Raw genomic sequence first — 18,095 nt, 5'->3', positions numbered from 1 at the left:
AGTTTCCCTACCACGTTCAAGCTTCTGACATTCCACGCCCCGACTCGTAGAACGTTATCTTTTTGTTGATTATTCAATCTTTTTCTCATGGTAACCTCCCCCTTGGCAGTCCCCTCCCGGAGATCCGAATGGGGGACTATTCCGGTATCTTTTGCCAATGGAGAGATCATCATGACACTTCTTCAAATGCAGGCCACATGTCCTGTGGATACACGTTACGTGCATTTATGGAGCATGTTTGCCACTCAGTGATCAGGCACTGTCAGTGCAGCCTCAGTAGGCCAGGCTCGAAAATTAACCTGTAAGTTTTCGAAACTAGTCGCCAAATAAATACTGAAACTCTTGAGAGAACCATTAATAAACGCTTTATTGAATTTAAATGAAGTTGCTGTTCCCTGTCAACGAAATGTCGAAACTGAAGAAGCACTGAAATTTTGCCTGTGGTGTTCTCGTTCACGCTGTATCTAAAGGAGCACATGTCTGAACAAGAGTGCAGTAAGCCAGATTCACATGGGTGGGGCTCGAGCTTTTAAAAATAGCATGTTAGACCAATTTTAGGATTAAATGCATGCAACGAAGCACTTAAGATTTACTATTTAATTCTGCAAAATTTTGATATACGTTTCACGACTGAATGAGTTGATAATATTAAGCATATCGAAATAATTTAAGCACTGAAAACGATTTATTAACCTGTTTTTAAGCAAATGACACATAACAACGAGCGAAATTTCGCATAGAAACGCCTTTAGCGTATGTTAATTATGAGAACGCCTTTGATAAGATAAAAGGAACTCTTTTGTGGAAAATATTGGAAATGAAATATTTTCGAAAACACCTCACTACTACCATAAAAAGCCTCTATCAAAAATACAGAGGTTGTTTTAAGTTCAGGTTCGAAAACGTAGGATGAAGTTTTTATAAATCAAGGTTTTCGACAATGGCGCATTGTATCACTCACTTTGCTTAATTTACGTACGGCCTAGTTATGAAGTGGTAAATTCAGTACAGTTAGGATTTAAAATAGAATCGACTGTACCATTAAATACTATTTATATGCTGATGACCAGATAATTACACACGAAACAAAAGGTAATTTACATATAGCAGGATACAGATTGAGCTAAAATCAGATATATTACAGCTCAACTATATCTACAAATAAGACAAAGATAATTCTTTTTAAAGTAAAGAATCAAGTCAGATCGGAAACGATGATAAATGAGAAAATTTTAGAATAAGTAACCAACTTCAATTATTTAGAATGTAATATTAGTTTTTAACTATGACATTGAGAAGAAGATTAATAAACATAAAACTATCTACAAAACAACTGGAAGAATTTTTGGATGAAAAACAGGAAAAGAACCACAAATGATATTCTCTAAACCTATCGTTGTATGTAATCTTGTATATAGTTCCGAATCAGGGACAGTAAAAATAAAAATCACGTATACAAGCTGCAGAGTTGAAGCTCATTAGGGATGTATGACTCTGTAATAAAATGGATAAAATAAGGAACGAAACAAGAAGATTAATAAACAGGATCTCCAAAACAACTGGAAGAATTTTTGGATGAAAAACAGGAAAAGAACCGCAAATGATATTCTCTAAACCTGTCGTTGTATGTAATCTTGTATGTAGTTCCGAAACAGGGACAGTAAAAAATAAAAAAATAAAAAATCACGTATACAACCTGCAGAGATGAAGTTCATTAGGGATGTAAAACTCTGTAATAAAATGGATAAAATAAGGAATGAAACGATAAGATCGGATTTAAAATATTTTTTAAGCTAATGAAAAGATAGAACAGAATAGAATGAAATGGAAATATCATGTTGACATAATGATCGAAAACAGATTGCCAAGGAAGATAATGAATCATCGACCGACTGGAAAGAGAGAATTAAGCAGATGTTATAGGAGATGCACAGATGGATGGATGACAGAGTCCGGAAGAGATGACTACAGCACCTAATTCTTGGAAGGAGAAGATTATTATGACGACGATGATGAAACACAACAAAACGCAATAAAAAGCAGATTTTAAATACACATTGCCAGGCTAAACAAGAGAACCACCATAAGAGGGTATTCGGACGTCAACGTAATTTCATATTCTTACACAAGATCGGCGGGTATGTAAATCATTGGATTTTACACTAAGGCATTGGAAACATTGGCAGCAAGTGGGCATTGATGTACATCAGTAGGTAAAAGATGAAACTTCGTGCCAGAAGGGATTCGAATCCGGGTCTCCTGTTTAGAGGGCAGATGCGCTGACCACTGAGCCATACGACCACAGGGGTCATTGCAACTACAAGAAATATCCTAGCACGGCTCCGTCAGACCCATATTCTCATATTCCGATACATATGGGCTACGTAATTTTTAAATCGATCTCTATTATACTAACATACAAAAACGAAAGGTTGTTTCCAAAAAACTCGCATAGCCGTTGACAGATTTACGTCAAATTTTTACACAGTGCTGTAAACAAACATTTAGACCGATATGACAGCATCGTTTTTAAAGAATACTGCACTGACTGCGAGAAATGAAACTCTGTCTTCTACTGGACTGTGAAACTATTTAACTGCGATAGGAGGCCATATAAAACGTTAGAGAAGTTGTTTCTTCCATACCTATTTCTTCTCTTTTCATGTACTTTTAAACAAAATCTGTGTACACCACGAAGTGCTGTTTGGATTTCGTCCTCACAGTCGGCATTACGGTGGTCTAGAGGTTCTAGGCGCTCAGTCCGGAACCGCGCGACTGCTACGGTCGCTGGTTCGAATCCTGCCTCGGGCATTGATGTGTGTGATGTCCTTAGGTTAGTTAGGTTTAAGTAGTTCTAAGTTCTAGGGCACTGATGACCACAAACATTAAGTCCCATAGTGCTCAGAGCCATAGTGCTCAGAGCCAGTCGGCATTAACGGAAAACAGGAAAGTTGTATTTATGGCTTTCCGCCTAATGATTAAATTACTACTACTACTACTACTACTATTACTACTGTTGAATCTGAAGCCTGTAACTTTACAATCCTACCCATTCGCAGATGTGCAGTTTACTGTCATTGAAGCTACTACCCTCACAGATCCAACACCTAGAGATGTCTTCCTCATACCTCGTATACCAATGACCCCAACCGACTTAGACATTCATTCTAACCGACTTTAGTTCCCACTCAAGGTTTAGTTTGCAATAACAGTGATCAAGGCCAATGGTCAAAGAGACGTGGGAAGAGGAAATGGACAAGGTGTGGGACAGCCTGCATAAAATGGACAGAGAGATAGAAAAGGAGCGTATGAGTAGAGAGAATGAGGAGGACGGTTAGAGCGGCAAGGCGAGGGCAAGGGGAGGAGGTGATGGACAGAAGAGGGGCGAGGAAGGGTAAATGAACAGAGAGAAGATAGAAGGATGAAACAGAGGGAAGAGATGGTGGCGAGAGGGGAAAGGGGAAGAGGGGAGGGACACACAGAGAGGGGGAAGGAGAGAAAATAGACAGAGAGAGGAGGAAACATGAGGTAGGGGGAGGAGGAGGTGGTGAGAAAGAAGTGGGAGGAGGAGATGTACGGAGGGAGGGATGGAAGGGGAAATGGACAAAGAAATGGGACAGAAGGAGGTTATGACATATATCTGATTCCCACACATACACACTAATTGCCACGAACTGTCAGGTTCGTTACTAGCGTTACTAGCTATATCGTCCGTAATGTTCCTGCCTTCTAAAGCAATTACAAATTTACATATATATATGTGATTTCTCTTCCTCTGCACACGTTCGAAGGAACTAACACCATTTGGGGATCCAGTGGCTATCATGAATTAGATTGCCTGTGAGAGAACATCGATTGAAATCAATGGGAAAAGTTGAAAATTTCTGCCTGACACGGATTCAAACCCTGGTCACCTGCTTTCTAGGCAGATGCTCCGACTACTAAGTCATCCAGAGACAGTGGTCATTGCAATTTTGTGGACTACCTTAGCACGCCCCCTGTCAGATCCCGTTTCTCACCTTATACACACACTACCACTGCAGTGCCCCCTGACCACTATCCTCAAAAATGGCTCTGAGCACTATGGGACTTAACATCTATGGTCATCAGTCTCCTAGAACCTAGAACTACTTCCACCTAACTAAGCTAAGGACATCACACAACATCCAGTCATCACTGACCATTATCCTCATAATGCGCGGCATTCTGCCGATTCCCATGAGGTCGAGCTTGGTGAGTATCTGTACGGAACAGTTCATTGGCCGTCTCGCCTTAAATACGTATGTATGTGATTTCAGTTGTTTCACACTGATAAATTTCAGGAAAAAGAGTTGACGTAGGAACAATCAATATCGTAGCTATGTTGGTTAACAAGCAGAGCTCCAACCGCTAATAGAAAACACTGAATCTCAAATCGTTATAGTAACGGAAATCTGGGCAAACCTATAAATATGTTCAACCGAAATTTTCACAATGGACTTGGAACTAAATTCAGCCGAATTGTTTACAGCGGACCTAATGGTGTTCCGAGAGGATAGATTAAACACAATTGGTGATAGAGTGTTTGTTGCTGTCAGAGGTAGTAATATTGAACTAGGTAGTTCTTGTGAGTTGGTACGGATAGACGTTACACTTGATAACAGGAATAAACTAATAATTGGTGCGTTTTACCGAACCCCCCTTACCCAACTAAGATGTTAACGTTGCTGAACAGTTGAAAGAGTACTTGAGGTGTCATTTCAAATAGGTACACCACTCATACAGTTAAATCAGTGGTTTTGAAAAGGGAACGAGTCCACAAGAAGCGTTTTTCGGGAAATCGATTAAAACTGTTTTTAAAACAGTTTTTGAATTATACTTTTTTAATTACTTTTCGTTAATGTATATATTTAACATCTACTGTGTATCTAAATTGGAAGTGATTATCTTTCTTTGTTTTCGCAAAAAAAGATTAAAGTAAGTGGACTTATGCCCTCTTAAAGAAAAAAGGAAATTTGGAGAATAGCACTTTCTTAGACAATGTGATTTTATTTAATGTTGAGTTCGAATATGTTAACATTGTATCAAAAAAGCATTACTTATTAGGATTATCAATAAAAGATAACGAAATATGTGGATTTTAAGGTTATATTTTGCATTCAGTCATCATTGAGTTTTTCGTCCTGTGTTGGCCATTCACATATTTCCTCGTAATAGGGGAATTCCTCCTATGGAACGTGCTTTACCACCTTTTTAATATCTTCAACTTCCTTATGGTTGATTCTACACTTGTAATGGTAGATCTCTCTGTTGGTAAGGAAATGTTTCCTGCCTTATCCATAGTAAAAGGTGTATTTTTAACCCATCAGTACCTTCATAAGCTTTTAACACATCAGGAGTATATTTTTCACACTACAACATGAAATACTTTGATATATTTAAATCAATTTTGGTCTTTTTTGGCACCACATTCGTCAACAGACAGCAGCAGTGTAGTTGTTTTGAAAGGGGCATAATCCAGGAGTAATGCCCTTTTCAGAACATTCAACGAACACATTGCCCTCCCATGCCTATATTACGCATTGGACTGATGCCGTTTTTATACAAAACAATGTATCTGTCTCTGTAGATACCAAATCCAAGCATAACATAATATGGCAAAAAATGTGACTCGCGTCATTTTCAAAATAACTGATTCAGTTGTAGTTGGTGGTGACTTGATTCTGCCCTCGATATGTTGACGAAAAGATATGTTTAAAGTCGGTGGTAGGTATAAAACGTATTCCGTAATCGTACTGAGTGCCTTCACACAAAATAATTTTGAACAACTCAGTCAGGAGCACACTTGAAGATGTAAATGGTTGCGAAAATACACTTGACCTCTTAGCAAGGATTTATCCTGAGCAATCAGGGAGCAACATGACAATTACAGTGATTAGTGACCACAAGTCTGTTGTATCTAGACTAAATCTCGTAAAATCCTTACCCAACAAAAATAAAAGCAAAATACATATATTTAAAAATTCAGGTAAAACTTCGCATTCCTGTCAGACAGTCTCCACTTACTCCAGTTTGACTATGTAACGTAGACCTGACGTGGTTTAAATTCAAAGATATGGTATCGATGGCAGCTGAAGAAAAAAAAAGCTTAGTGAACTTCAATGTGAGATGCTGTTAAAAATTTTCCCAAAGAAATTCTGTCTCGAAAACTGACAAAAAACCCAAAGAGATTGTGGCCGATTGTAAAGTACTCCAGTGGCAAGGAGCAATCAATATCTTCACTGCGTGATAACAGCGGTGATGTTATTGGTGAGAGTGCCACTGAAGTAGAGTTACTAAGCACAATTTTCCGAAATTTCTTGACAACAGAAGAAGACGTAAATGTTGCAGAATTCCTATCAAGAGCAGATATCAATGTGAGTAACTTAGAAGGACATATCCTTGGCGTAGCGAAACAGCTTAGAACATTAAAAAAAGGCAATACTTTCTGTCCAGATTGTATGCCAGTCACGTTTCTTCCAGAGCTTGCTAGTAGAAAAGCTTCATACTTAGCAATTTCATACAGCCGCTCGCCCGTAGAAAGCTCCGTACCCAAAATAGAAGTTTCACAAATCGCGCCAATATACAACGAAGGAAATAGGAGTAATGTAACCCGCTGAATTACAAACCCATACCACTAACTTCAATTTGCAGTCGGAGTTAGGAACATGTACTGTGCCCGAACTTTATGAATCACATCGAAGAAAACCATTTATTGGCAAGTAATTAACAAGGCATCAGAAAATATCGTTCTTTTGAAACTCAAATAGCTCCTTAGCCTCACGAAGCAGGGGATGTCAAATTGATTCCATATTTTTAAATTTCCAGAAGGCTTTTGACACCGTTTCTCACAAGTGACTTTCAATTAATTTGCATGTCTATGGAGTATCGTCTCAGTTGTGGGACTGGAATCGTGATTTCGTGTCACAAAGGTTATAGTACGTAATTATTGATGGAAAGTCATCTAGTGAATAGAAATAATTTCTGGCGGGTAAATCTCGTTTCCTCATTTTGCCGTCACACAAAATATCGACGACCGTATGAGTGGCTATCGATTTCCATTAGCATTCGATGCCGGCCTCTCACAAGATTTCGTGCGCGAGAATCGCAGATTTTAAAAAAACACGCCTGTCTTGGAAAGATTTATTGTAATTATTACTTTGATGAAATGTTTTATGGACGTTTAATGCCGTCATAGAAAAGTCCTCTCTTAGGAGAGAGTTATTATCGTGAGTGATTTACAAATGAACAATGAAACACACTTGATTTATAATTAGCAGTATGCCACATCATTGTAAGAGAGAAATTAAAATTTAGCGCAAACACATCATCATTATCATTAAATGTCACTTAATAGCGCATAAACAATACAAGCCTTTAAGGCAAGATTGTGATAACCAAGACCAGAGTTAAACATCACATCGTTAAGTGCTATCGTGATGAATAACGTCGTGGTTTCCACCATCTAAAGATGTTCGAATTCCGTTAAATGTAATTTCTTCCATGTTTGCGTTGTTAACACGTTCTGTTACTTCCTTAAGACCGTAATGCAAGTATGTTCTGCAACACCGGACGGTATTTACATTATGTCTGATCTGAAAAAGGATGATAGCTGATCTTGCGGTCGTCGATATTGCGCGTGACGTGAAAATGACGTTACGTTTGCTGGAACTGTTGTATAACGAGCATTACCAATATCTGGCGGTCCCGTAGGAAGTGTTGCAGGCTGTCTGTCGACCCTGTTCCACGTAAAAAATTGAAGGGAAAATCTAAGCAGCCCTCTTAGATCCTTTGCAGATGACGCTGTCTTTTACCGTCATGTGAAGTCATTAGATGATGAAAACGAATTGAAAAATGATTTAGACAAGGTATCTGTATGATGCAAAAAGTGGCAATTGACTTTCAGTAAGGAAAAGTGAGACGTTATCCATATGAGCACCAAAAAGAATGCGCTAAATTTCTATTACACAATAAGTCACATAAATCTAAAGGCTGTAAGCTCGATTAAATACGTAGGGACTACAATTACGAATAACTTAAACGGGAGTGATCACATAGATAATGTTGTGGTGGAGTAAACCAAATACTGCGGTTTGTCATTACAAGACATGAAAAAATCAACAGGTCTACTAAAGAGACTGCTTACGCTACTCTTGTCCGCCCCCTTCCGAAATGTGAAATCATCATCAGATAAGACTGACGAGAAACATCGAAAAAGCTCAATGAAGGCGCCCACCTACATAGCGAGAAATGATCATCATAACGAAACAAGGGGAATCCAATCCCATAACTGAGACGATACTCCATAGACACGCAAATTAAGTGGAAGTCGTTTGTGAGAAACCGTCTCAAAAACCTTCTGGAAATCTGAAACTATAGAATCAGTTTGACATCCCCTTCTGCCTGAGGCCTTGAGGTAGTTGTGTTTCTCAAAAATGATATTTTCTGAATCCGTGTTGGCTACTTGTCAACAAATGGTTTCCTTCGAGGTAATTCATAATTTTCGGGCACAGTACATGTTCCTAACTCCGAATGCAAATTGATGTTCGTGGCATGGGTTTGTAATTCAACGGATTACAGTACTTCTATTTCCCTTCTTGAATATTGGCATGAAGTGTGAAAGTTACCATTATTTGGGTGCGGAACTTTCTACGAGCGAGCGGCAGTATGAAATTACTAAGTATTGAGCTGTTCTATTAGCAAACTCTGGAAGAAACCTTACTGGCATACAATCTCAACTGGAAGTCTTGTCTTTTTTAAATGTTCTAAGCTGTTTCGATACACCAAGGATATATCCTTCTAAGTTACTCACATTGATATTTGCTCTTGATAGGAATTCTGCAACATTTACATCTTCTTCTGTTGTGAAGAAATTTCAGAAAGCTGCGCTTAGTAACTCAACTTCTGTGGCACTCTCATCAATAACATCACCGCTGTTATCGCGCAATGAAGGTGTTGATTGCGCCTTGCCGCTGGAGTACTTTACAATTGGACAGAATCTCTTTGGGTTTTTTGTCATTTTTCGAGACAGAATTTCGTTGGGGAAATTATTAACAGCATCTCACATTGAAGTTCGCACTAAGTTCTGTTTCTTTGTAAGACTTCGAAAATCGTGGGGATTTTGCGTTCTTTTATATTTCCCATGCTTTTTTCTTTCTTTTTGCAATAGTGTCGTGGCCTGTTTTGTGTGCCATGGGGCATCAGTGCCATGTCTTTTTAATTCATTTGGTACATATTTCTCAATTGCCGCCGATACTATTTCCTTGAATTTAAAGCACGTCAGGTCTCCATTACGTAGTCAAACTGGAGTAAGTGGAGACTGTCTGACAGGAATGCGAAGTTTTACCTGAATTTTTAAATATATGTATTTTGCTTTTATTTTTGGTGAGTAGAGGGTTACGACAATCAGTCTAGCTACAACAGGCTTGTGGTCCCTAATCCTTATATTTGTCATGATGCTCCCTGTTTGGTCAGGACCATTCATCGCTAAGACGTCATGCATGTTTTCGCAATCATTTACACATCAAGTGGGCTCCTGACCTAGTTGTTCAAAATGGTTTTCTGAGAAGGCATTCAGTACGATTTTGATAGACGTTTTATGCCTATCACCGACTTTAAACATGTCTTCTCGACAACACATCGAGGTTAGATTGAAACCACCACCATCTATAATTGTATGAGTGGTGTACCTATTTTAATTGACACTCAAGTTCTCTTAGATTTCAAATAAATTGTTCATATGGCTCTGAGCATTATGGGACTTAACATCTGTCATTAGTCCCCTAGAACTTAGAACTACTTAAACCTAACTAACCTAAGGACATCACACTCATCCACGCCCGAGGCAGGATTCGAACCTGCGACCGTAGCGGTCGCGCGGTTCCAGACTGAAGCGCCTAGAACCGCTCGGGCACACCGCCCGGCCTCTTTGAACTGTTCAGCAACGATAACATCTTAGTCGGGTACTGAGGGGTGGTTAAAACGAACTAATTATTAGTTTATTCCGGTAATCAAGCATAACCTCTGTCCATACCAACTCACTTGTCAACGGCCTTGCCGTAGTGGTAACACCAGTTCCCGTCAGATCACCGAAGCTAAGCTCTGTCGGGCTGAGCTACAACTTGGATGGGTGACTATCCGGTCTGCTGAGCAATGTTGGCAAGCAGGGTGCACTCAGCCCTTGCGAGGCAAAGTGAGGAGCTACTTGATTGAGAAGTAGCGGCTCTGGTAACGAAAACTGACATATGGCCGGGAGAGCGGTGTGCTGACCAAATGCCCCTGCATATCCGTATCCACAGTTACCACTGTGTCTGGATGATTCAGTGGTCAGGATGACTTAGTAGCCGGTGCATCAGCCTAGAAAGCAGCTACGTCGGTTCGAATCCCTGTCAGGCAGAAATTTTCTACTTTCCCCATTGATTTCAATCAATGTTCTCTCATAGGCAATCTGTAATTCCTTTGTGTCTTAATTCATGATAGCCGCTGGATCCCCAAATGGAGTTAGCTCTTTCGAGCATGTGCAGAAGAACAGAAATCACACACAAGTGTAAATTTGTAATTGTTCTAGACGGCAGCAACAATACGAAAGATATAGTTAGTAACGCTAGTAACGAAGCCGACTGTTCCTTGCAATTAGTGTATACGTGTGGGAATCAGATATACGTCTGTCCCATTTCTTTGACCATTTCCTCTTCCAACCCATCTCTCTGTCCATCTCATCTTCCCATTTCCTTCTCACCACCTCCTCCTCCGCCTATCTCATCCTTCCCCCTCTCTCTAACGATTTTCTCCTCTTCCCCCGCTGTGTGTACCTCCCTCCTCCCCTTTCCTCTCTCGCCACCTCCTCCTCCCTCTATTTCAACCTTCTGTCTACACTCTGTCCATTCTCTCTTCCTCCCCCCTCCTCTGTCCAGCCCCTCCTTCCTCCCGTCTCTCACCATCTCCTCCCCATTATCTCATACGCTTCTTCCCCATCTCTCTGTCCATTTTCTGCAGGCACTCCCACACCTTGTACATTTCCTCTTCCCTTCTCTCTCTGACCTTTGCTCTTGATCACTGTTATGGAAAACTTAACCTTGATTGGGGACTAAATTCGGTAGAATGAATGTCTAAGTCGGATGGGATCATTTGTATACGAGGTATGAGGAAGACATCTCTAGCTGTTGGCTCTGTGAGGGCAGTAGTTTCAATGACAGTATATTGCACATCTGCGAGTGGGGAGGATTGTAAAGTTCGAGGCTTCAGATTCAGTACTAGTAGTAATAATAGTAGTAGTAGTAGTAGTAGTAGTAGTAATCTAACAATAAGCCGAAAAGCCATATATCCAACTTTCCGCTTTTCTGTTAATGCCGACTCTGGGGAAGGAAAAAAAAACAGCACTTTGTTGTGTACACAAATTTTGTTTAAAAGTACATGAAAGGAGAAGAAATAGGTATGGAAGGAGCAACTTCTCTAATGTTTTATATGCCCTCCTATCGCAGTTAAATTGACTGCACCAAAGAAAACAAAACCGCATATTTTTACAGTCCAGGACAAGAGAGTCTCCATTCTCGGAGTCAGGACAGTATTCATTAAAAATGATGCGGAGTGATGTCGGTATGAATGTTTATTGGAGTATTGTGTAAAAATTTTAAGTAAATCGGTCAACAGTTATTAGAGTATTTTGGATACAACCTTTGGTTTTTGCTTATTAGTATAATAGAGATACATTTAAAAATATCATAGCCTATGTGCATCCGAATGTTTATTAGAAAACCGTTTAAATATTGGAAGTACATCGATCAAGAATTTTCGAGTGTTTTGGTAGCACCATTCTCTTTTATCCTTCCCAATGTTCGTTAGAGAATAATGCATAAATCTGAAGTAAACTGCTCCAGTATTTTTCGAGGTATTTGGTAACAAAATTAAACACCCAAATAATTATTATAGCATCGTGGAAAAATTTGAAGTAAATCGATCACGAACTTTTCGAGACTTTTGGAAACGACTTTAAACAACGTCTTGCCTTCATATAATAATACAGATATATATTTCTTTAAAATAATGGATACCCTATTTCAGTTTCAATGTTCCTTATAAAACCGTCTTAAATTTAAATAAATTGGACAGTAACCTTCAGCTATTTTCGGATGCACATGTCCCCCTTTATATATTGCACGTGTAAGTCTGTCCGCTTGCTCGTTACAGCCTCGTGTAAAAATTTGAAGGCAGTCAGTCAAGAACTGTTGGGGATTTTTAGTAACAACATTTCGCCTTTGTGTATTACACAACTATTTGTACGTTATATGTATTTAAAATTGTGTACCCTATGTCCGTCTGTGTGTTCAGTCATGAAAAAATGTGAAGTAAACAGGTCACGAAGTTTTCCAGGGTTTGATAACAATTTTTTTCCTTTTATATATTACATATAGACTTATATTTTACTTCTGTTAATATTATGCATCGTTCGTACGTCCGCATCTTCTTTAGAGTATCAAGTAAACGTTTGAAGTAAATTGGTCAAGAACGTTTCGAGATTTTTGGTAACAATTTTATCCATTTACATATAGAGATTTTGTTACATATCATATATATTAGGAAAAGGTAAGGCCTGTGTCCGTCTGAACATTCAGTAGGGTATCATCTACAAATTTGAAGTGAATTTGTCAAGGATTTTTTTAGATTCTTTGATAAAAACTTTAAATAATAGCTTGTCGTTATATAGTACTGCATATTTGTAGAAAGTCGTTCCTCCGTGTGTAATTATTTATATCTTCAAATTTTAGTTAACCCCCCCCCCCTTCCCCCGCCACCTAGCTCTAGGTTCTTACGGGTGTCCAATGAATATCAAGTCACAATCCCCAGTTTAGGTGGTTTTACAACCTGCATCCACTGAAGCATAGGATGACCTGTTTTTGACACCTTTCTTGAACATATACCACAACAGTAAGCATCTCAGAGTATATAAATGCGTCAATCGAGACAGAGTTCCTTCGGTACAGTTTCGCGAGAAAGTCATACATCTTTTTCGTTTATATAGTGTATTCGCCATATTTGATGATTATTTTTTAAATACTGTTGCACATAATTCGAAGTGAGATGTTCCATCGCATTCTAGCTGCAAGAGACGCAAGAGAGGCAGAGTATAACACGGAGAAATCTACTGTTCAAATTCGGGAGGTTTTCTTTCCAACAAGATTAAAGTAGCACATTACTCCGTCTCAACTTACATCTCGTGAAAGCACTATTACGCTAAAATCACAAAAATTTCAGCACATACGGAAATTTACCAATACTGTTCCTTCAACAGACCATTGGGTGACTCGAACAGAACAGAGGGGTAAATCGTAGCAGAAGAAGAACTACCATGCACCACGTACCGTAGTATGGATTGTGAAGTACAGTCATCGCTATAAATGTAACACCACAATGATTCCAATCCTCCACGTAAGTGATTTTTCATTAGTTTTGTAAAAACTAGAACGGGGATGGTACACTTCATGGTTTCGTTCTTTATTGCGCCAGTTTATGGATGTCAGTGAGATGACAGCGCCGATTTATAGAAATGTGTTTCTTACAGTCACGTATAGCGTTAATGAATTGCGAGGATTGTGTCCATGACATCCATTTAATTTTATCTTCTTATCTAACTACACTACTGACCATTAAAATTGCTACACCAAGAAGAAATGCAGATGATAAACGAGTATTCATTGGACAAATACGTTATACTAGAACTCACATGTGACTGCATTTTTACCGGATTTGGGTACATAGATCCTGAGAAATCAGTACCCAGAACAACCACCTCTGGCCTTAATAACGGCCTTCTTACGCCTCGGCATTGAGTCAAACAGATCTTGGATGGCGTGTACAGGTACAGCTGCCCATGCAGCTTCAACACTATACCACAGTTCATCAAGAGTAGTGACTGGCGTATTGTGACGAGCCAGTGGTTAGGCCACCGATGACCAGACGTTTTCAATTGCTGACAGATCTGGAGAATGTGCTGGCCAGTGCAGCAGTCGACCATTTTCTGTCTCCAGAAAGGCCCGTACAGGACCTGCAACATGCGTTCGTGCATTATCCTGCCGAAATGTAGGATTTCGCAGGGATCGAATGAAGGGTAGGGCCACGGGTCGTAACACATCTGAAATGTAACGTCCACTGTTCAAAGTGCCGTCAATGCGAACAAGAGGGGACTGAGATGTGTTACCAGTGGCACCCCATACCATCACGCCGGGTGATACGTCAGTATGGGGATGACGAATACACGCTTCCAATGTGCGTTTACCGCGATATCGCCAAACACGGATGTGACCGTCATGATGCTGTAAACAGAAACGGAATTCATCCGAAAAAATGACGTTTTGCCATTCGTGCACCCAGGTTCGTCGGCGAATAAACCATCTCAGACGCTCCAGTCTGTGATGCAGCGTAAAGGGTAAAAGCAGCCACGGTCTCCGAGCTGATAGTCCATGCTGCTGCAAACGTCAAAAAATGGCTCTGAGCACTATGGGACTTAACTTCTGAGGTCATCAGTCCCCTAGAACTTAGAACTAATTAAACCTAACTAACCTAAGGACATCACAAACATCCATGCCTGAGACAGGATTCGAACCTGCGACCGTAGCGGTATTGCGGTTCCAGACTGCAGCGCCTTTAACCGCACGGCCACTTCGGCCAGCTGCTGCAAACGTCGTCGAACTGTTCGTGCAGATGGTTGTTGTCTTGCAAACGTCCCCATCTGTTGACTCAGGGATCGAGACGTGACTGCACGATCCGTTACAGCCATGCGGATAAGATGCCTGTCATCTCGGCTGCTAGTTATACGAGGCCGTTGGGATCCAGCACGGCGTTCCGTATTACCCTCCTGAACTCACCGATTACATATTCTGCTAACAGTCATTGGATCTCAACCAGCGCGAGCAGCAGTGTCGCAATACGATAAACCGCAATCGCGATAGGCTATAATCCGACCTTTATCAAAGTCGGAAAGGTGATGGTACGCATTTATGCTCCTTACACGAGGCATAACAACAACGTTTCACCAGGCAACGCCGGTCAACTGCTGTTTGTGTATGAGAAATGGGTTGGAAACTTTTCTCATATCAACACATTATTGGTGTCGCCACCGGTGCCAACCTTGTGTGAATGCTCTGAAAAGCTAATCATTTGCATAACACAGCATCTTCTTCCTGTCGGTTAAGTTTGACGTCTGTAGCACGTCATCTTCGTGGTGTAGCAATTTTAATGGCCAGTAGTGTATCTAATGGAATGTTTCTTTTTTAGATAAACGGATCGGCTCTGCAGAAGTAGTGGATGAGCCACAGAACAGGCGACTGATCTTCATCAGGTAGCACCCATCCTTCACACCGCTCCGACACCGTGACACATGCGCTCTCGTGTAATCTCAGTCCTAAGAACTGCGGAAGTCATCCGGCACAACAGGGGCGACATTCTCAAATGCTCGGTTTGGAACGCTGCTCGTGCAGCCAACGCAAAAGAAATTCTTCTACATGCTGCTGTCCCTGTTAGGAACAACATTCGCTTGTGCTTGTTGACCGACAGGCCTTCGGAGAAAGATGGAGGTAGCGATATCGAAGTTTTCACGTGGGGAGTAATGCGACAGCTTTTTCTCCGTTTTTGTCGGGAATAAATGGTGCCAACCAGACGCAAAACCAAGAAAGCGACGGATTCCTGTCTCGTGGGTGTGATGTTGGAGTTCAGTTTTCAAAAATTGTATTGGACACCTTTGTTCCAGCATTCGCATTGATGGTGCAGAGCTGGCGCAGGCATTCTCGAGAGACCATATGGTAGGGAGTGAGGAACACGCCTGTTTGAAGGGACATAGGGAGACATTCCAACGAAGAGGCAGCCGATAGGCACGGACTTGCATTCAAATCAGTTCTTCAATCCGGACTTATAGGCGTTGTTGTCGGCAGGCCGCAGCAGACGCGGGTCTTGCCACTCTCAACCACTACTCTGGTGAGAACAGTTGCTCATACGTTCACATGTGTGTGACTTCCTAAGGGATCAAACTCCTGGGGTCATCGGTCCCCACACGTACACACTACTTAAACTAAATTATGCTAAGAACAACACACACACCCAAGCCCGAGGGAGGAATCGAACCTCCGGCGGGAGGGTCCGCGCAATCCGTGACACGGCGCCTCAAACCTCGTGGCCCTTTCCGCGCAGCGAGAACAGCTGCACCGTGGCCTATCACCATAGAAGAATGTTTAGGCTTTCTTGATCAATCACTTTTAAACTGGGTTAGACACTGAGACTTGAGCTGTCGACTTGTAATAGACGGTTCTCCCATGGCCGAGTGGGATTGGTGTGTATGAGAGTCGTTCCGAAAGTAATGACTCCCATTTTTATTCATGGAAACTATAGGAGATACATATATCACAACAGCACAGCTAAATAGAGCAATATTTCAGCTGAAGTCTGTCATATTCCCACATATCTACCACCATTCGTTACGCACATTTGACAACGATGAACGAGAGCCTGCATGCCGCGATAATTAAAAGCGGAACCAGCAGAGGCTAACCACTTCCTTACAGCTTTGACAACAGCATTCGAGCCTTGAAAATATTCGCCACGAAGTCTAGCCTTCAGATGCTAAATTGGGACTATAAGGTGGATATGGTAAGACAGAACAACCAAATTTTGCAATGAGATGCGTGGTCGTAAGACTGGTGTGGGGCCTGACGTTATCATATTGCAGGTGAAATTGGTCTTCTTCTCTGCCCTTACCCGGGAATTAGGGCTATCAGCTTAGTCAGTGTCGTCTTGTAGCGTGCTGAACTGACAGTTTCCCAAGGCTCCATGGCATCGAAAAGAACCTCCCCCTGCGTCTGCCCCAGAAAGCAGTGTAAATCATTTCGCCTAAAGACGGCTGTGTCTTGTATTTCTTCTTTGATGGGGAATTTGCATGTCACCATTTCATGGACTGACTGTCTTTAGGATTCAGGCTCTTAGTGGTGACCCCACGTCTCGTCTCCGGTGACGATGCTATTCAGAAAATTGTCACCTTCAGTTTCATATTGGTCCAGGAGGTCCCGACTAATTTCCATTCGATGAATTTTTTGTTCTTCTTAAGCACCCGCGGGACCCATCTCGCACAGACTTTGTGATAACCAAGACGTTGCAACAGTTTTTCCAAGGTATTGCAGTCGACACACAACTTTGCACACAATTCTATGGTCATTATCAGGCGATCAGCACAGATGAGTTGATCAAGACGTTCTTCATTGCGAGGGATGACATCTGTGCAGAGTCGACCGGGCCGTGCCTTGTCATGTACAATCTTCTCGCTACCTTGAAAATTCCGTACCCATCGCCTCACATTGCTCAAATCTATTCTATCATCTCCATACACCTATAGCAAGCGTCGATGGATTTCATTCGGGGCAATTTCTTCAGCAGTGAGGAATTCAATCACACATCGCTGTTTTATTCGCGAATCCATATTAGACACCATGTTGGAACACTCCTCTGCTCGCTTAATTATTTAAGAACAACGGAACCATCTGCAAATGAAAGAGGAAGGTTCGAGCATTAGTGCTACAAATCGAAGAAAGTTTTGCATCACCTCAGTTCCGACAGTTCCGGAACCTGTACTGAAAATTGGAACAGAGATCAACATAAACACAATTTCCGCAATTTTTACTGCTCACGAAAACCACACATTGCATGTTGTACCACCATACAGCGAGACCTTCAGAGGTGGTTGTCCAGACTGGTGTACACACCGGTACCTCTAATACCCAGTACCACGCCTTCTTGCATTGATGCATGCCTCTATTCGTCGTGGCATACTATCAACAAGTTCATCTAGATTGTCCAACTCCTCAAAGGCGATTCGGCCTAGATCCCTCAAAGTGGTTGGTGGGTCACGTCGTTCACAAACAGCCCTTTTCAATCTATTCCATGCATGTACGATAGGGTTCATGTCTGGAGAATATGCTGGACACTCTATTCGAGTTATGTCGTTATCCTGAAGGAAGTCATTCACAAGATGTGCATCTTGGGGGGGGGGGGGGCGAATTGCCGTCCATGAAAACGAATTCCTCGTCAATATGCTGCCG

The sequence above is a fragment of the Schistocerca piceifrons genome, chromosome 6, assembly GCF_021461385.2.
Source record: "Schistocerca piceifrons isolate TAMUIC-IGC-003096 chromosome 6, iqSchPice1.1, whole genome shotgun sequence".
Lineage (NCBI taxonomy): Eukaryota > Metazoa > Arthropoda > Insecta > Orthoptera > Acrididae > Schistocerca > Schistocerca piceifrons.
This window is presented reverse-complemented; position numbering follows the sequence as displayed.